Source organism: Vulpes vulpes, chromosome 10 (genome assembly GCF_048418805.1).
Source record: "Vulpes vulpes isolate BD-2025 chromosome 10, VulVul3, whole genome shotgun sequence".
Lineage (NCBI taxonomy): Eukaryota > Metazoa > Chordata > Mammalia > Carnivora > Canidae > Vulpes > Vulpes vulpes.
In genome coordinates this window covers 43,541,577-43,562,045 of record NC_132789.1, presented here as the reverse complement: position 1 = coordinate 43,562,045, position 20,469 = coordinate 43,541,577, and the positions used below count along the sequence as shown (strand labels likewise).

At 55.5% G+C, this 20,469-nt stretch overlaps 1 long non-coding RNA gene across 3 annotated transcripts in view; it reads left to right on the top strand.

Annotated features, from left to right (window-relative positions):
* LOC112914670 (uncharacterized) overlaps window positions 1-15,707 on the top strand; it is a 78,401-nt gene extending 62,694 nt beyond the window's left edge. For 2 of the 3 annotated variants that reach the window (XR_011994784.1, XR_003233913.2), the window contains exons 3-5: window positions 2,461-3,011; window positions 10,671-10,824; window positions 14,928-15,707. This is a non-coding gene — a long non-coding RNA (uncharacterized lncRNA). The remainder of the gene's footprint in view (window positions 1-2,460; window positions 3,012-10,670; window positions 10,825-14,927) is intronic. The other variant, XR_011994785.1, reaches the window with a different exon arrangement.
* Window positions 15,708-20,469: the final 4,762 nt, after the last annotated feature.

The window sequence follows — 20,469 nt, the reverse complement described above, 5'->3', positions numbered from 1 at the left end:
TGGGGGATGTGGGGAAGGGGGACAGCTCTGTGGAAGCTTGGGGGGTTGCCTGGGACAGAAGGGATCAGAGCCACCAGGCTCCCCACAGCATGAGCCAGACGTCAGGCTCTGTGCCAAGGAGGCAATCAGGATTGGCACGATAGCAGTGGCCCCATGTCCCTCCAGGTTCAGGGACAGGAGAGGAGTCTCGAATAAGGTCTGTTGCCCTAGAACAATGCCCTAGAAATCCTTTGTGCATTCATTTGCTTACCAAGTGGCAGCCCAAGCCCACCTTTCAGAACCAGTCTGGCTGGGGGTTCCCTACCATTTTGGTGACAGTACCCAGTGCCTTCTCTGATCCTGGAACCTCAGGCTATTTGTCTCTGGGTCGCCTCTGCCCAGGCCTGGCAAGCTCCTCTCTCAACCTGCAAACCCTCCCATGTGGCACATCACATTGTCTGCAGGGGTTCTATCACTGGGGGCTATGCTTTGCTCCCCTTCGCCTCGTAGTGGGTTGATGGGCAGTTCTAAAAAAGACATGTCTTCTTCATCCATTCACCTGTGGAGTGGGAGGGTGGGCCAACTGGGTGATGGGCATTAGGGAGGGTCCTTGAAGTAATGAGCACTGGATGTTGCGTGCAACTGATGAATTACCAAGTTCTACCTTAATAGGTTAATTAAATTGAATTTAAATAAAAAATTTAAGAAAAAAAGATATGTCTACATATCCGAGAACTTGTGCTATGTGACCTTCTTTGGAAACAGGTGTCTTTGAAGATGTAATTAAGCCAAGGATCTTGAGGGGAGATCATCCGGCGTTAACCAGTTGGTAGTAATTTGTTAGGGCAACCCCATGGAAATGAAGACACTCAGCGACTCTTTAGTCCCAGCGTGGACATCTGGGAAGCCTCCTCTAGCTTCGCCAGTCTGGATTCGAGACCCTCCTTTGGGTTTCTGACCCCTCTCTCACCCCTCCCATTAGCACTTATTCCCATGTCTTCGAATACACCTGGCCTACCTGACTTGCTGTTCCTTTCCTGGGGCCGGAGGCTATGCCGTTCTTATCAGTGGCTGTTCTCTGGTGCGTGGAAAAAAAGCCCAGTACGTGATGACAATGGCTTATATTTGTTGAGAATTTACAAAGTCAGAGGCATGACGAAGGTCACTAAGCACAGTAGCTTATTGACTCCTTGCATCATCCTTGCGTGGAAGGCACCGTGTTAGTTCCATTACATAGATGAGGGTAACTGAGGCCTTGGAGGGGTGATAGAACCTGCCCAGGTTCACACCACTAGTAAACAGGGTCAGTACTCGAACTCAGGTCTTTTGGCTCCAAAGCTTTCGTTCTTTGTCTCTATCACCTCAATTACTAGGTGCTTGGTCAATATTCATATAAATAAATAAATACATAATGATCATTTCTTTAGGGCAGGATCCATCCTCATCTGGGGTCTAGTGGTCCTACAGCAGTGGATCGGTCGGGGCCCTTGGCAAGAGGCCATTCTGCACACAAGTCTGGCAAATGGGCGACCTGGCTTCCTAGCCCAGAACGGAGAAATCTGTTGAAGCTGGGACGGGTCATAAGAAGTGTCACTGTGTGACCCCTAGAAGCTTCACGGGAAGTGGCGGGGAGGGGCGATGACTCTGGAAACGAGCAAGCTCTGGCTGCCCCAGGGCCGTGCGGGGCAGCACCTTCAGCAGTGGATGTGTGTCCACCGGGTTCCAAGCTTAGTTACTTCTCCTTGGAGCATTCCCGGAGTACGTGTGTGTGCAGGTGCGTGTGAGCACATGCACATTGGTCAGGGGGCTGGAGTGTAGGGAGGGGGGATACATAGACGGGGGTGTGATACATTTCAGATGCTTTTTAAAAATCCAAAAGGGGGGAGGCCTGGGTGGCTCAGCAGTTGAGCCTCTGCCTTGGGCCCAGGGCGTGACCCCGGGTTCCCAGGATCGAGTCCTGCATCCGGAGCCCTGCATGGAGCCTGTTCCTCCCTCTGCCTGTGTCTCTGCCTCCCTCTCTCTCTCTCTGTGTGTCTTTCACGAATAAATAAATAAAATCTTTAAAAAAAGAATCCAAAAGGGTTAAAATCAAAGTGACATTTTGGTGCCTAAAGGGAGTAAGCTTCAATTATCTTGAAAATTTCCTTTTGAGAAAAAAAAAAAAAAAGCCTGTTGCCGCTAATGGTGAATAAATGAGGTGTTACGGTATTAATATTGTCGATGATGACAAGCAACAGCACAATTATTTTCAAGCTACAAGACACTCACTCACTCACTCACTGGTCCCCGGATCATCAGATGGGAACGTTTACAGCCACAAGATTCTGGAAACCAAACGAGTACCTTGAACCGAGTGGGCTCTTCCTTGTCACCGAACAAGACATTTTTAAGGGAGGAGGCCTCGGCCTCGGAGTGGACGTGGCTGCCGAGTGGTATCCACGGAGACCCACTCTCTTTTCTCTCTCTCTCTGCCATCCTCAGGTAACGGCGACATTTCCATCCGTGGATGCCGGCTGTCACCTCCAAACACCTTACTTCCCAAAGCAGCCTGGAAAGCATGAGGAGGAAGAAAGGCAGGGGAGAAGGAGCACCCTCCTCCCGCGCCTCCCTCATCAGGGCTAGAAACCTCTCCCAGAATCCCCTTGCACCTGCGTGGCTGGGTCTGGGGCACACGCCCACCCTAGTCACCATAAAGGGGAACGGGGCTGGCACGACTCGTTTGGAGCAATCGGGCACCACCGGTGCCTGAATGTGGGGTCTGCTACCAAGAGGGCAGGATGGCCATGGGGTTGGCTGCGTGTGTGCATCCCACAAACATCTTCCCTGCGCCTGTTCGACATTTAATCAAATGGAGCCCTGTCCTCTGGAATCTCCATTTTACGGAGAAACACCACGATGGCCCACATTGCTGAGCCAACCTGCCCAAAGCCCCCATCCAGCGAGGGTCTGCGGAATTGGACGGCACGTCATCCCGAAGCCCAGACTCCCTGCACCACACGGCGTTGCCTCTGCCCTTTCTGGAGCCGCCCTGGGTGTGTAGCCTGCGTCTCCCCTGGCGGGATGCTAACAGGGTTGTGTTTTATGCCTCGAGTTCTCTCTGGCAGGTGCTGCCCCTGTCTGTCCTGAGATTTATGAAGTCCCGGGATGCTCCCGCGTGGCTGCAGATGGAAGGTGCCCCCTCTCCAACAGGCAGGCAGGCTCCCTGCAGATGGGCCCCAGATGGTGGCATTATCTGAGCAGTGGGACGGAGCAGGGCAGGGGGGGGCAGGTGTGGGGAGAGGGTGGGGGCCAGGCTTGGTCAGCCAAGTGTTCAGTGGAGAGCGTGGCCCAGGCCTGGAGGGACGGTGCTATTGCAGGTTCAGAGCTGCCGGCCTGTGACAGCTTTGCTCAAGGTTGGCACCCCTGGCCCAACCCCGACACTTCACTCCCCCACTGCCCCCACCCGAGGTAGGGAGCCATGCGGCCCCTGAGCTTGTTGGAGCTTCTGGGAGATGCTGAACCTGAGTCAGGGCCGGCAGGGCTCCCGCCTGGGCCTTCACCTCTGGGCTCTGACCCCCTCGGGAGGCCTGAGGTCAGGCTTGGCGGGGTGGGGGGGCACTCTGCTCCCGGGAGCTCGTGGGTGGCGCTCTCTCCTCTGCACCCTCAGCACGCACCCTTCACGCCACGTGAGGCAGTAAGAGCAGCAGCTGCAGGGTAGACTCAGGGGCCTGGCTCACCACCAGTTCACGGTGTAACTTTAGGCAGCTCGTTCGACCTCTCTGGTCCCAGATTTTCTCACCTGCACAACGGGGCTGATAGCGGCTGGGGCTGTTGTGAGGGCTTCATAAATCGGCGTGTGCAAAATGCTTTGCTCGGTGCCTGGCACGTGGTGCGCGTGCAATGGGATCAGCTGGCGTTCTTATTACCGCCCCCCCTCGGCCCTGTGGGAGCCTCACCAGTTCAACCCAGTTGTCAGCCTCCTTGTTCTTGCGTTTGAGTTCAAACTGGGTATTGGGGAGGGGGGATCTTCCCAATTCCTACGACCGGGAAGGTCCATTCCGGGGCCTTCTCTGGGGTTGCCGAGACCTCTGGGGGGCTTGAGGCCTCTGGTCCCCACCGCGGCGCCTCGAGCCCGTGTGGCTGATGTGATCTGGTTTCACGGTGAATCCAGCGTCACCGGCGTTGCAGGCGTGAGGGCGATGGGGGCAGGGCCGGCCCGAGGCCCGGCTTGCGCGGTGCCATCTCACTGCCCATGCCCTCGCCTTGCCAGAAGCCCCCACCGCCTCTCCCTCTGTCAGGCGCACAAGCTTCTCCCTGACTCATCCCAGGAGCTACCATTTGTCAAGCGCTGGTTGTGGGCCAGGAAGTGCTCAAAGCACTTCGCAGTCATCTCGTTTAAACCTCATGCGACTCCTGGGAGTCTACGCTTTCGCCATCTCTACCTTGGGGGACAAGAAATTGGGCGACACATGCGACACGGGCAGTTTGGCCCCAAGCTGGGGTTCCCACCATCCGCGGCACGGCTTGGCTCTTCTGGGGCTAAGCTGGTACCTCTGGGAGCGCCCTGGGCCATCTGCCGGGACCCACAGGAGGCAGGCGGCTGCAGGAGAAAGACGGTGGCCGCTGGTGCCGCTCAGGCGGGAATTCCGGGCCTGGCTCTTGGCCCAGTCACTTCGTCTCTCCGAGCCTCAGTTTCCCCTCTTGTGAGTCGGCTTCACAACATACATGCATGGTTGGGAGTGTCAGTGGTGATCGGTGTGGATGGCCACAGGAGCAGCGCCCTGTCCTCTGCTCCTGGCCTGGGACGCACCTGTTGGGCCTCATTTCTAGGTCTTTCAGGGGTGGCCTCTGTCTAGACAGCTGGCCTACGGTGCAGTCTCTCTTGTTCTACTCTTTTCTCGCTTCTGCCCTTGGCTAAGTCCTCTCTCATGGTCAAGTCCTCTCTTCCCATCTTTGGGGTCCACAGAGGGGCGACTCTTCCCAGGGCCTCCTGACCCCGCAAAGGCCAGCTCTAGGGCAGAAGGAAGGGCCCATGAGGGACAGATGGTGTCTGAGGAGCTGGGGGTGCCTTGCCCAGCCTGGGGGAGGGGAGGGAGGAGAGGGGCGATGGGAGTGCCAGGACCAGGGCAGGCTGTGCTCTTCAGAGGGCAGGTGACCCAGGCCTTGGCCATGGTGGGCTTTTCCTTGGTCATGCGACAGCCAGAAAAGCAGGTTTTTCTTTTCTGAGAGCTTCCAGGCTTCACTCCCACCCCCTGTACATACACGTGTGCGCACACACACACATGAACACACGCACGCGCCATTCTCAGCACCTCATCCCCTGGCCTCCCCGCCACCAGCTCCCCGCAGCCCTCGGCGCCTCCAGGAGCTGACCTTGCCGGACCCCACAGCTCTCCCCGGGGCTGCTCACAGGAACGCCAGCACTCCCGTCCTGGTGCCCGACGTCTCCCCCCCACCCCGGGCTCCTGGCTCTGCACCCTCCACAGCTCCTCAGCTGCCAACTCCGTCTTCACGCCTCCCAGGGGAGCAGCTGTCAGCCTGTTCTGGGGGCTGGGGATGGAAAAGGCAGAGACGGAGAGATAGGAGAGAGGGCGAGGGGAGGCGGGGGGGGGGGGGGGGGGGGGGGGGGGTGGAGCTGAGAGACAGGGAAGGGGGGAGAATGGGGAGCACCCTGATGGGAGACGAGAACAGAACAGGGAAAGCTGCAGGGTCCTGGGGTCCCCGAACCCGAGACTCCGGCTCTGACACCCCTGGCTCTGCGGCTCCTGTCACCCAAGCAGCCCCGGGGCCCGTGGGGGAGGCGGGTAGGGGGAGGTGGGCCGCGAGCGCCTTTCTGGTGAGCCACTGGGAAAAGCTCATCAGGCCTGGGCCTGTGGCACCTGCCCCTCCCCTTCCCTCCCCTCTTCACACCCCCCCCCCCCCCCCCCCCCCCCCGCTCTTCCCCTCCCCCTCCCTTCCTCTTCCCTTCCCTCCTCTCCTCTCCCCTCACCTTTTCCCCTTCCCCCCCTCCCATCCCCTCCCCCAGGCTGGGCGAGGCACACCCAGCCCTCAGACACTGTCAGTCCCTCATAGGCCCTTCCTTCAGCCCTAGAGCTGGCCTTTGGGGGGTCAGGAGGCCCTGGGAAGAGTCACTGCTCTGCCCCTGGAGACCTCAAGGGCAGGAAGAGGGTCTTAGGACCTGCCAGCTTGGGAGTGGAAGGTGCCTCGCATGTGTTACTGCACCATCAGGACACCAGGGGCTGTGGAGGAAAACTGGGAAGCAGTAAGCAAGAGCGAGATCCTAGGGCCTGGGGCTCTCTGGGGCCCTAACCATGCTCCACAGCACTGGGGGCTGGGGTGGGACCGGGGGCCGAGGACTTGGAGTCACCTTGCCCTCTTCAGTGCCAGCGAGCTCACAGCTCGAAGAAGCAGCCCTTTGTGTTTTTGAAAACCAGTGTCTCCGAGAAAGAACAATAAGGTGACAAACTCCTATTCATCCCGCAAAGCCCAACTCCTATGTCACCTTCTCATGGGACGCGCCTCACAGCTCGCTGCCTAGAGACCCGTCGCTGCCTAGCCCACCCTTTGGTGATGTCGGGGTACCTCTGTGTCTTCTTCATGAAACCGGGTGTTTCTTGAGGGTGGGGCAAATATCCGATTCATCTCGGTGTCCCCAGGCCTCGGCATGGAGTGACCCAGAGTAGCTTCTGAGTGATACGGATCCTTGGGACACTGAGACTGGGCCCGGGGGCTGGACTTGGGTGAACCATGTGCTCCGAGTCCCGGGGTCCCTAGGGCTCTAGGTCTCAGCCAGTCAGCAAGTGAGCACCGTGGGCCGAGGCCTGGTCTGGGTGCAGCCGGCCCTGGGACCCTGGGAGGGCGACCGACATGGAGGTGCCGGGAGCCCTGAATGTCTGAAGGAGGGACGCAGCTCTGACAGGAAGGTCCCCGGCCTGAGAAGGACAAAAATACAGAAACGGCCCTTGGACAGCATGGGCCGCCTCACCCTCCCAGCTGGCCTGTCACCATGCATCTGATGAGGTCTGTCTGTCCTGTCTTTGATCCCGTCCTATAGAGATTCCTCTAGCCCCGGTCCTGAGCCTAATGAACGTGACATTCAGAGAAAACGTCTCTGGTAAAGGTCACCCGAGGGAGGTGGCGTTCTCGCTGGCAGCACCTGTCCTTCCAGACGAGGTGCCTGTGCTCCTGTCCCTCGAGCTGCCCATCTCCACTGGCTGCCTCGTCTCCACAAACCCCGCATCTAGAAAGGACCCGCCTCGTTTGTCTGCTCATGGCCCCCACCGGCCATCAGGACGCAGGGATGTCCTACCTGGGCGGATCCCGGGCACAGCCGCCCTGAAGTCATGGCTCAGGGTGTCTCTGCGGGGGCGGGAAAAAGGGGCGGCGGCCAGGGAGGCTGAAGCCCACGGTGAGAAGTCGTGTGCTGCGTGCTCAGAGCCCTGCGTCCGTCCGGAGGATAGTGGTGAGTGACGCGGAGGGAGTAGGCAGGGAGATGCGTGTGTCTCGGAAGGGCCGCTCGGGCTGCAGGATGGAGGGTGGGGCAGGGGGAGGTGAGAGGAGAGAGGCCTGCGCTAGGCAGTGGCCACGCCAGGGGAGAGGCAGCAAGTGAAGCGGGGGGCGCTGCTCCGGCTGCGTCCACAGACCAGGTGGGGGCCGAAGCTCGTCCGAGCCGAGAGGGGCAGGCGGGGCGAGGAGGGTGTGTGGGCTACGAACACGCTGAGTGTGATGGACGTGGGCGGTGGGTCGGGCCCGAGGCAGAGTGTGTGCAGGGTGGTAGGGGGATAGGGGGGCAAGGAGACGGGCAGACGCCTGAGCTGAGGTCGCTGAAACCATGCGTGCAAACTCGGTTTCCCGGGGCCGGTGTGCAGCCGGAGCAGGGCCAGGACCTCGCACAGCTCCACCAGGGCCTCCGGTGGGAAAGGGGGCCGTGCCCCAAGTCCCCGGGATGGGTCACTTGGAAGGGGCAGGGGCACCAGGGCCACCCCTCTCCACCCCCAGAGGTAGCACTTGCTCTTCTCCTTTTAGTGACACTCGCAAAATGACTCGCCCGGGAAGGTGCGGGGTTCAGATCTGCACCTCTCAGATTCTGAAGGCCTCGCAGCCGCTGGCTTCTCTGTTCCCGAGAAGGCCCGCACCTGCAGGCTCCGCCCCGGCTGGTCCTCCGTGCGGGCATGCTCCCGGGAAGGCAGGGCGTGGGGACGCTGCCACCAGGGCTGCCACCTGTCTTACTCCTGCTCCTCCTGCCCGTGTTCCTGGGCAGGTCCCGCCCATTCTGCCCCACCTTACCCCGACTTAACCGCGCTCATGACCATGCCTTCTGCCTCAGTTTCCTTGCACTGCCCTCTAATTCCCAAAGGGACTGACTGCCAACCTAATAATTGCTAGCATTTCGACGGTTCCTCCTACGTTCTAGGCTCTCCAGACATCAGTTCACTCAATTCTCAGCAACTCTTGAGGTAGGATACTCTTATCCCCATCTTACAGATGGAGAAACTGAGGCAGTGAGAGTTTAGAAACATTGCCCCAGCCTCGCACAGCTGGCCGGTTTCAAGGATCCAAACCCAGGTAGCCCATGCTTTAGCTATTGGGAGCTCGAGAGCCACTCTACGCCCGTCCTCCTCGCCCCTGCCTCTCTCTTCTTTAGATCCTATCTCCTTCCACCAGTGGATGGATTACCCAGCACCCTGAGCTGGGCGGCACCTGCCAGATGCCCCCACTGCGGATGGTGGTGATGGCGACAGGATGACAGGCTGCCCCTTCTCTCAGAAGGCCGTGTCTCTGACTCCCCTTGGGGGAGCCAACGATGGTCTTTGATGATTGGTGATCGTGGACTTGCCTTGGAGCCGTCAGCTCTTGGTGTCTCAAAGAGAGTTGAGGGGGGCAGTTCTAGGGCCTGGGGTCTGCGGTCTGAGTGCTGTGGTTTGGGACTGAGGGAATTGGGCACCTGGTTTCAATCCATCAGGCCTCTGGTTCCTCCTCTGTGAAACAGGCACAGCGGTAGCCCCCGGCCCTGCACACAAGGACGGTAGTGAGAACCTGCCTGTCGACGCGCGGAGTCTTATCGGTGTGTTTGCCATTAGGAGAGATGTTACCCCAAGCGCCAGGAGGCCATGTAGGACGTGGTGGTGAGCAACGTGCATGGTCATGACAGTCAGGAAGGGTTTGAATCTTGCCTTTATTATTTCTTCTCTCAGCCTCAGTTGACTTGATTTATAAAAAGAGGGTCATGGGCATACGCACCTGTGTGACCTTGCCCGGTCCACAGTAGCAAGCACCCTCCCCAGCCCCCCGGCAGCTGGTGCCGTCCTTCTGCGGAGTCCCTGCAACCCTCCGACGGGGGCTTCCCTTCCCTTCACTCCTGGTGCAGCTTGGAGCAACCCTCAGCTAGTACGGGACGGAAGTTGGAAGCTAAATACAGATTCTTTGACTCTCAGGTGGGCCCCCTGGTGGGGTGTGCTCCACACCATCTCCCCAAGGTCTCCAACGAGCTTGAACCCCAGGTGTCCACGCTGTTCACACTCAGTATTGGCTTCCTTTCCTCTCCGTCTTCCCCATTCTCTTATCTCTGCGTCCTGGGAGCACTTCCCAAGCGAACCACATGCACCCCAATCCTCGTCTCACCGCTCCGCCTCTGGGTGAACCCAGCTCAGGATGTCCAAGGTGACGGGTGCTTCCCCAGGATATGAGAGAAGAGATGGAAGGAGGGTTTTGAGAGACAGGGAGTTTGAGCAACTTGGTGAGAACCAACCCATGGGCTTGAAGGTGAAAGATGGCGGTGAGGGGTCGCCAGGAATGGCCAAGGTCAAGAGCAATAGCTCACTTCTAAGTCGCCACGTCCTGTGCCATTGCTGTCATGACCCTCAGACCTTCAGTAAAGCATGGAACAGCATGGCCCTCATGGTTGCTTTGGGGCATCAAAGGAAAGGCTGTAGAGTTCTTTGGGTTGGCTCAGGGCGGCGAGAAGACTCCAGGAGCAGGATGCAAGACCCAGATGAGCTAGACTTCAGCCGAGGGATGTCTAGGAGACACCCAAGTCCTTGCAGATGGGGTTGGGGTCTGCAGTGCTTCCCACATATGTAGGACACGTGCTGGGGCCATTTCACTGACATTGTAAGGGAAGGGTGACTCTACAAGACTGGAGATGTGGGGACATCCAGGTGCCTGCCAACGTGAGGCTACGTGTGGGCAGCACCCACTGCAGTGCCCGGCTCATACCCATCACCCAGGAGATGGTAGACAGGGCCCTTTCTGAGGACGGTGGTGTCCGGTGCCAAGCAGGCACTCCCAGGAGCGGGGAAGCTGGGCCTCATAGAGCAGAATTGGAAACATTGGGGCCAACCAGGCAGGTGGAACCCCATCCCAGGACCTGTCCTCATCAGATGCCCAGGAGTCCTCTCCATGCCTCACTGTCTCCTTTGTTGAGCAGGAAACCCCAGCACAAACCACTAGTTCCCCCAGTCAACTTTTTTGGGATGCCTTTCATTCCAGAGCATTTTATTCCTAATTTGTGGCTGGATGTAGACACGATGAGGCAGGAATCCTCTGGTTTGTACGGCCAGAACTAGCATAGCGGGCCCAGGGAAGGTGCTCACTAGATATTTGCTTGAAAAATCAGTGAAGATATTTGTAGTTCTAGAACAAAGGGGTAAACCTGGACCCTATCTGTGGCTTCCAGGGCCTCTGAACAGCTATCTCTCTACCTCTGCCTCCAGGTGAGTCCTCCACCTGCTTAAAATGCAGACATTCCCAAGTCCTGGCTCAGCTTTCCCCCCTGTGTGACCGAGGAGCAGCAACTGTGGGGATGCCAGTGTGCGTGCACCACGTGGACAAAGGGCAGTGTGGGACATAAATCTAGAAAATTGGAAGGTGAGTATTCTTTGTTCTCTCTCTCTTTCTCTCTCTCTCTTCTTTCCTCCCTCCCTCCCTCTCCATCCCCCCCCCTTTCTTCTATAGGTTTTCTCTGAGCTTTTAAATGCTAATGAACATGGCATATCTCCAGGAGGAAGGGTCTACAGCTGCAGCAGGTCCCAAATGTGTTTGTTCCTAGAGTGTATTGATTCATGGATTTTACATGGCAAATTTGGGATTCGTGTTTCCCAGGAAATTCCTGGGAGAATGCTGACCTACAGAGTAAGGTCCAAGTTTCTTGACTCATTTTTTATTATTATTATTATTTTTATTCTTTCTATTGGAGTTCAATTTGCCAACATAGAGCATATCACTCAGTGCTCATTCTGTCAAGTGCCCCCCTCAGTGCCCATCACCCAGCCACCCCAACCCCCTGCTCACCTCCCTTTCCACTACCCCTTGTTCCACTCTGTGTTTAAGGTCTTTAGAGATCTGGGTCCTGCACTTCTCAGTTTCCCACCCTCCTCGGCCCACGCCCTAGTTACTCTGCTCCAGACACTATGGTTTTCTCACCACCACATACTCTCTCATGCCTCCATTCCCTTTGTTGGAATGTCGGTGACCCTGTTGTCTGCTGGCTGAGCAACCATCGAGGACCTAGGCCAAACACCACTTCCTCCTTGAAGCTCCCCCCAGACCCTTCACCTGTGTTCTCAGAGCCCCTGATACATTGTTCTTCTAGCAGAACATGGCTGTGATCATCTAGAAGGAGCTGTGATTGTTTCTGCCTCCTTTTAAACTCTCAGGGGTCAAAGTCCAAGTCGTGTATTCACAGTTGTGTCCTTAGTGATCAACGCAGGACCTATCACAGAGTGGGAGAGCACACATATTTATTTGTGAATAATGGCATGAATGAGCCTGGAAATTGAAATGTTTCCAGTCTTTAAAATGATAGAGAGAGAGAGAGAGAGAGAGAGAGAGAGAGAGAGGTGGCCCAGGCTCCCTTGTCAAGATCTCTACCCCTCAATCCTTGTCTTCTGCTTCTATAGTTAACCCCATCCTGAGCAGCAGGAAGTGATATGTACCATTCTGGCAGGTTTCGGTTTTTTATCTTGCCAATAAAAAGTGCATGAGAAGATGAGGGGTGGGCTGAAAATGGGGAGTGAGTGAGGCTCAGGGGTGGATGCTGCACAGAGTGTTTGCCCTAATCAAGGTCATGGGCTAGATTCCACTGGTCGCTCTGGAAACTTCCTTTTACTTGGCCTCTCGCTGGCATTGAGCAGAATTGCTCACTCTCTCCTTCTTGAAGCATTGTCTCCTCTTGGTGTCTAGGACACCACATCTAGCTCCCTAGTCCTCCTTCCTGCACTGAATCTCCAAATGTTGGAGGGTCCAAGGGCTCAGTCCTGGGCTCTTCTCTATATGCATTTTCCCCCAGGAGATCCCATATACTCCACCACTTTTTTTTTTTTAAGATTTTATTTATTTATTCATGACACACACACACACACAGAGGCACAGACACAGGCAGAGAGAGAAACAGGCTCCCTGCAGGGAGAGCCCAATGTGGAACTCGACCCCAGGACCCTGGGATCACGACCTGAGCTGAAGACAGATGCTCAACCACTGAGTCACCCAGTCACCCAGTTGCCCCCTACTCTACTGGCTTTAAGTATCACCTCTGTGCTGCTATCTCCTGTCCTGCCCTCACCTCTGAGATCCATGTACATTTACCCCAGAGCTCCACTGGCTGTCTAAAGGCCTCTAAACCTACTGGGGCCAAAGTAGGATCCTTGTTTCTCTCTACCCCAAATAGCTTTCTTCTTTGGTCTTCCCATTTCAGAAAATGGCGCCATTAGTTGTTCAAACCAAAAACCTTTCAGCAAGTCTAACTGTCAGTAAGTCCTGCATAGTCTATTCCTAAATATAGTGAGATCTATACCTTTTTAGCCATTTCCTCTACAATCATGCCAGCACGCTCACCTGGACCATTGCAACAGCATCCAAACCAGTGTCTCCACTTCCTCACCTGCCCGACACTCCTTCCCATTGCTGCAGACCAAGCTCATGAGAGTTATTGCAAGAGTGAGGGCTTTGGAGTCAGATGTGGGTTTGCACCCTGGTTCTATCACGTATTACCCGTGTGATCTTGAAGGAGTGACTTAACTTCTCTGAGCGTCAGTTTCTCATCTGGGTAATAAAGGTGAAAGCAATCAACTTGCTTTGGAGCTGAGGTGTCTCCAGGGTCCTCTCTCCTATGGTTAAGATGATGAGGTGGGGTTACGGGCTAGACTTCTTCAGTATGATTCCCCCAGGAAAACCCAAGATCAGACTAGATATTCTGGAGAATTGCATTTGGAGATATGCACGTGCTAACTCGTGTGACCATGATAGTTGTATCTGCTAAGTGTCAAGCCCGGCTTTGGGTAATTACTTACGTTGACATATGAGATTTGAAACAAGCCCTTGAGGGGCACTTGACTGGCTCAGTCTGTAGAGCACATGACTCTTGATCTCATGGTTGTGAGTTTGAGCTCTATGTTGGGTGTAGAGCTTACTTAAGAATAAAATGTTTTTTTTTAAAGAATAAAATGTTAAAAAAAATAATAAATGGGATGCGTGGGTAGCTCAGCGGTTGAAACTTTGGCCCAGGGTGTGATCCTGGAGTCCTGGGATCAAGTCCCACATGAGGCTCCCCACAAGGAGTCTGCTTCTCCCTCTTCCTCTGTCTCTGCCTCTCTCTCTGTGTCTCTCATGAATAAGTAAAAAAAAATCTTAAAAAAAAAATAAGTAAAACAACCGCATGAGATATAGTCAAGCAGGAGAGTCAGAGTAGTTACACACTTTGTAAATAGCACAGTCAAAATTTTGACCCTTGGTTCCATTCTTTGACCCTAAGGAAATTTGGGCTTTCACTTTGCAAAACCAGAGGAGCACGGCCACAGCCCTGCCCGCCCGGGGGTGGTTTCACTCAGTAGACAGAGCCTGGACTCAGAGTTGGCCTTGGGTTTGAGTCTAGACTCTGCTGCTCCGTGAAGCCACTAAATCTCTCCAAATCTCTACTTTTACCTTCTGAGAAAAAAAAACCCACAAAGAAACAGAAGCATGAAGACAATAGCAGTTAAGTCATCGGGTGGTGTGGAACCCGATGCGATTATTACGTGCTTGAGTGCTCTGTAAACTATAAACACGTGAATTATTGCTTCCTCCCCCATTAAGCTGTGGGCAGTATGGGTCAGAGGGGCTGCTCTGGGGGCCGAGGCCTGCGTCTCGGAGCGCTGTCATGCACCTGTGTCACCACCAAGCGCGTCCCTGACTTCTTGGTCTGGGCTCTAGCTTTTGCTCACTCTCCACTCAGCTGCCTTTATGTTCTTTTTTTTTTTTTTTTTTTTTTTTGCCTTTATGTTCTTGACTCACTTTCTCTCTTGGGCGACTTGGTTCTCCGTCCTTATGTTCTTCTATTCCAGCCTCCTGGAGAACCTGCCTAGAGGTTCTCATTTGGAAGGAAACATCTGTATATCCGACTCCCAATTTGTATTAGTATTTTATTCGCACCCAAGGGAAGAGGGCCATACTCTTAGCCCACGTGTAACGGTGAAAACCTTTTTTTTTTCTTTCTTTCTTTCTTTTTCTTTTCTTTTTGTTTTTTTTTAGTTCCTACTTCCAGACATAAGTTTCTTACTGGGATAAGGTTCTGAGAGCTGCCTCTGTTCAGACCCTGTGTCTTTCCTTCTGCTTCCTCATTTGGGTCCTTAGGATGTAGCCCCCAACCCACCCTGGCCCTGTGGAGCTGAGCACATGATGGCCTGTGGCCAGTGGGGGGCAGCAGAGAATGAACTAGAAGGGGCTCGCAGGAGTACAGGTGGTTCTGTGGTTGCTGGTTGAGGGGCTGGGGGGTGAGGGGAGGGTCTGGGGACCGTGTCTGCCCTGCTCCAGGTCTCGAGGCACACCCCCTGGGCCGGCCTGGAATAGAGAGCGGTGAAGTGGGAATTGTCTCCAGAAGGCTGGTGGAGAGAATGCACCTGTACTAGTGCAATAAATAGGATGCTGGTTGCAAGTGACAGAGATTTCCTTTGGAACCAGGTAAGATGGTTTTTATTTTTAATTTTTTTCTCCTGTAGATTGGCTCCTTTCAGGAACTGGAACCCTTGCCACCAGCAACTTCTGCCTCACATGTTCCCTGCTTCACTGTCTTCCTTTGGTTCTGATTGGACAAAACTCAGGGGAGGACTTCTCATCCTCTGGAGTTGGGTTATGGCCTGCCCAACTGCCCGGTTATAGCCGGGACAGGGGTGGGGCTGTGTGTGGTGGGGGGGTGGGGTGAGAGCATGCTCTGAAGGAAGCCAGGCCTGCACGTCAGTGTGGGGGAAGGAGCATTCTCCTGATGAAGGGGCTTCTCTTATGGAGGAAGAGATGGGCACTGGGCAGACACAGCACTGTGCACCTACACAGCCCACGGGTGGTACGTGACACTTTCCCTTTGGCACAAAGGCACCCGCCACGTCTCAGCTTCATGATCTGACCTTCAGGACCCAGGTTAGCAACCTTCCTCCCCACCTCCTTCCTGAAATGAAGGGGTAGCGTCCCAGGAGGACTGCGGTTTTTCTCTCCACCTTAAATCCACCTGCTTCTGGTCCCTTCATAAGGATGGACTCTCCAGTAGGTGTAATGAAGGGGTCACCATGAGAGAGAGTCCTAGCTGGAGGGCAGAGTGGGGGGAAGCGGAGGGACCTCACCACCTCCCTGAGGTCTCGGTGAAGGCCAGCAATAAGCAATCACTGCAAATGTTCTACCCAAAACGCATCAAGAGTGATTCAGTCTGTGCCTGACATTTCCCGCCAACCCTGAAAGCTAAGCTAGGGTTGCCTGGTGCTGCAATAAATGTCATCATTTGAGTGTTATTAGCGGTGTTTTCTGACCTACGGGGTCATCAGCAAAGCATGGATGGGGTTCGTGGAGGCTTCAGGAGACCTGAGCAGTGTCCTGGAGCCACCTGTGGAGGAGGAGGTGACAAAGGATGGGGGCAGGGTCTGCCCTGGAGCCATGGTGGTGGTGGGGAGATGGGACTCAGGGGAACTGGCTAGACCTGTGGGTAATTTGCACCCCAATTCCTTAAATGTGTAAAGTGTCTGCATGCACTGCTAGGTTTGTTCCCGTCTCACAGTTGAGGAGATGGAGGCTGCGAGAAAGAGAGAGAGAGAGAGAGAGAGAGAGAGAGAGAGAGAGAAAGTGATTTGCTTAGATTCTCAAAGTCAGTTGTCAAAGATAAGGCAGGATCCAGGGCTTCTGATGCTCAGAGCAGGTCACTCTCTTTGGCTGGAGGGTGGAACAGAGGCAGCTGGAAAAGGGAAGGAGAAGGCAGCTGATGGGACCGCATCCAGATGTCTGGGGACGGAGGCCAGTGCATGCAGCAGCCCCTGGGGGGTGTGCAAGGGGAATTCCCTAAAGTGAGTCATGGTTTGCTTTACTGAGAACGCTAGTTGGGGGGTGTGCATACTGAATGCTATCGGAGCACATGGGTGTGTGCTGACTTTTCCCATGGACAATTGCATTCCACCTTCTGGCACCTTCTTCAGGCTCAGGACTCTCTCCTGAGCTTCCAGTCTGCATATATGTATAGGACACTCCCATTAGGAGCCCACAGTCCCCTGTCTCCCTGGATCTCAATCCCTGTTCCTCCATCCCCAAACTACTCCGCCTCCAGGATCTGCCACCTCAGTGAATAGGACCATCTTTCCTGAGTCATTTCAAGTCAGAAACTTGAGTGTCATCTTCAACTTCCACTCCCTTCTTCCCCACATCCAACATTGCCAAGTCCCCTGGACTCCTCTTCCCTAATGCCACTCGGATACATCCTGGCACAGCTTCTATCCTGGGGACCCAGACAATGGAAGCTAGGGTGGCTTCTCTAAGCACCCTGGGGGAGGTGGTGTGTCTCTGCTTTGCCAGAGCTGAGGGTGAGGCATGATGGGAGATGCCCCCATTGAGGGAGGGGCCAGCAGACTTGGCATCCTTTGGGGAGGGGAAGTAGGCATGGAACAGAACTGTTGACAGACTCCAGGCTGCTATATTGGGAAGATTTGACAACACACACAAGGAGAGAGTGAGGGCGCGTTGACGGCTGGTGAGAGGCGCGGGGGCCGGTTGGGGACGTGTCGCCACCACCCACACAGGAGGAAGTTGGGAACAGATTGCTTGGGACCCGTGCCAGCCTCCTGAAGAGTCGTCCGCTCCCTCTCTCCTGGTGCTGGCACCTGCCAAGCAATCGGGGAAGGGACTGCCCAGTTGCAAGTGTATGTCCTGAGATGGGAATCCAGCTCTGCACAAAGGGGCATCTACCATGGGGCTTGGTGCCCACATCCCATCCCATCCCATCCCATCTCACCCCATCCCATCCCATCCCATCCCATCCCATCCCATCCCATCCCATCCCATTCCATCTCATCCCACCCCATCCTAAGCACTCTGATCCTAATATCCTACACGTTTATGTTCCCATCCTGTGTTGTCTCATCCCATCCCACCCCCTTCCCTCCCAGCCTCTCACCACCTTATCCTCTCCCACATTCAGCTGTATAAAACATTTCTTCAATTTTCATTCGTTGTTCTCTCACCTTGAGTGGATGAAAAACAAGAGGAAGAGTCCCGTTTATTATTTTAGGTCTTGGGGCAATAATCACGCTCTGCTTCTCAAGCTGGTTTGGAACCAGCTGAGCACGAGCACAGGAGTTGGGCAGATACAGTCATGGAGAGTGTGGCTTGGAGGTGACCACATGGAGCCTCCTAAGCCCCCCTTCTCAACACTTACCCTCCAGGCACAGATGAGGGGACAAGCCTACGCTTGTCCTCTAGGGGCAAGCCTACTTCTCCTCTAGAGGCAGCCCCAAGGGGTTGAGGGGTCGGTGGACATTCCGCATCCCTTCTGCCCAGTCTCCTGCCAGAAGGATCTTTCCCTCAGGCTTCATCAGGGCTATCTGTAGTTCAGCATCTCCGGACGCCCAGTGGATTGAATCCCCTGGCTGAGCAAGACCTGGCCGGAAGAGTAAAAGCAGAAATGGCTTGTAGGTGTTAGTACCCCCCTGGCCCGTCCTCCGCAGCCGGTGATACAGGGGAGGTGAGAGGACAGGGACCAGACTCCCACATCACTGACTAGGCCTTAGGAGGAAATAAGAAAATGAGAAGTAACCTTTTCAAGCGCCTGCTGTGAGCACTCAATTCATTAAGCACATGGGGGTGGGCTGGGGGGAGTTGAAACCAGCCATCTCCACTTCCTCTAATTATCTTAGAGGCTGTCTGCGATGCCCCCCTCCTGCCCCATCTCCTGGATCCTCTAAAATGGGATTCCCACACCCGCTGGATCTGTTGCTGCTCCTGAAGCAGAGGGCTTGTGAGGAGACCATGGATTCCGAGAGATGGAGAGATGGAGAGCTGGCCAGGCTCAGCCCCCAAGTCTCCTCCCCTCACTGAGGCAGCACCTGCTGGGGCTGGATCTCTGCTGGCCCCACCTTCCTCCCTGGGCTCCTTCCCCTCCTTGGCTTGGCTTCCTCCTTCATTCTCACCATGGGGGTCCGACCCCCTTCTGGGAGTTCACAAGGACCCTATTCTCTGGGAAACTGCCTTGGGGGGACCTTGGCAATCAACCTCCTTTGTAGCTTGGACATCTCCTTTTCTGCCTGGCCTCTCAAATGACAAGGGTCATGAATGCAGTCCTGGAGCCTGGGACAAAGCTAGCAATTACTGAATTCCTGGCAGGGAGGACTTGAGTGTGTGAATGTGTGCATGCATGCACTGGGGGGTGGTGCACAATCTGTGAAGGACCCTAAATGGACCCTAAATGTGGGTCGTGAGAGGGGAATCCTGGGCTCTGACCTTTAGTAACCGTGTGGCCTCCGGCACGTCAATTCATCTTGAGACTCCATTATCTCCACTCCAGTGGGTGCCTGTGGTGGATGTGACTCCTTACTGAGGGCAACCTGCAAGGTCAGAGCCCAACAGGAGTCCTGGGCGGTCAGGTGCTGTGTGATCGCCACTGTCATCACCAAGTGGCAGTTGGCACCCTCATCACTGCTGACATGTTGGAATGACAGCTCAACCACGTGCCTGGGGCAGTGACAGGGCTTTGGCTGGGGGTGTCTGGAGGGTCAGGACTTCAACAAGCAGAGGTGAGGGTGGCCTGGAGGGCATTTCATGGAAGGGCGAAGGCTCACCTAGAGGTTGTAGGCTTGAGGGGGCACCACGTAGTGGTAGGGATTTGTGTGTATGTGACACAGGAGGGGTCACCTGGGCCAGAAGATTAGCAGAACCGCACTTCAGGCTGGTGAGGGTGAAGAGTCCAAATTGGCCAACCTATCCTTTTCATAGATGGGTAAACTGAGACTTGGGGAGGGGCCAGGACATAGAGCTGCCAAAGGAATGGGGTGCAGCTCGGGTCGGAGCTCCCTGTCTTTACCTTCCTCCAATTCCCGAGTCCTTGAATGTCCAGCTAGAGCGCCCATCAACCTTGCTGCCCTGGGAAGTCACCGTTGCCTTTTGAGCAGGAGAATGAGGCTGACAGACGACAGCAGCTGGATCCGATCGCCTTTCCTTGAGTCTTGGTGCCACTCAGCTGACACCGGGAGCTTCTGGCTGGTGACACAGACGGGCTGGGGTCTGCGGGGCGCTGTGCCCACCTCAGATCAGGATGCTGGCCTGAGCCATCTAGATGGGAGGCCCCCAGTCCTGGCTGCCTGTCGGGTCACCCGGAGAGCGGAACAAGGGAAAGGTGCCTGGGTCACCTGGGGGTCTCCCGGGCCCGCTCCATAGGTGATACTTTCCTGGCCAAGCTGGCCTTCGAGGCTCCGTGCAGGAGATCACACTGTCCCCACCAGGGTGGGGACTCGGGAGCAGGTTTCCCCTAGAAGAACCTGCCGGAAGTGTGATTTGTTAGAGCTGAATTTCCATGGGAACATGACAGTGCAGGACGGGAAACACGTGTCAAATGCCCTGGCCGGTCCCTCCCTTGTGCACGTTTCCAATCACATGCCATCCACCTGTCGCCTGTCGGAAGCGCCTCACCCTTGGGCTGATCCTAATGATACAGCACAGCCTGCCGTCCCTGTTTGCGGCTCCCTAACTACCGTGGCCCGCGGGATGGTCATTAGCACCTTGACATTCGCATCTCCCACATCCATCCAGCGGTGATTAGGGGCTGCGACTTGCCTGGTGTCCCAGCACGGGGTGGGAGGGGTCCCCAGGGGGCAGCTGCCGCCGAGGCCGGAATGGGTGGGGGCCCCTGGCAGCTCATGCCATCTAATTACCTGGCTGCAGCCGGTGGGCCTGAGCCCCTCTGAGAGCCGCCCGGCCCACCCCCTAATCCTCCGCCTGCCTCTCACCGTAACGAGCCGAGCCGGTGCCACCAGCTGCCGCGCGGCTAGATGGGACTAAGTTTAATTGCTACCCCAAATGTCAGCCCTTTCAAACCCACAGTATTTCATCACTTACCTTTAAAGAAGAGGGGAAAAAAATCAATTTGGACCGCGAGTTTCGGCAGCAAAGCCTGCAGAAAGGGCTGCCCAGTTCTTCAGGGGAGCTGTTCTTTTCATTAAAATAGCTATTTTTAAAACTCTCTCCCTCTCTCTTTAACACGAGATGAAAAATCCCAGCTACAAGAAGAAACCCTTTCAT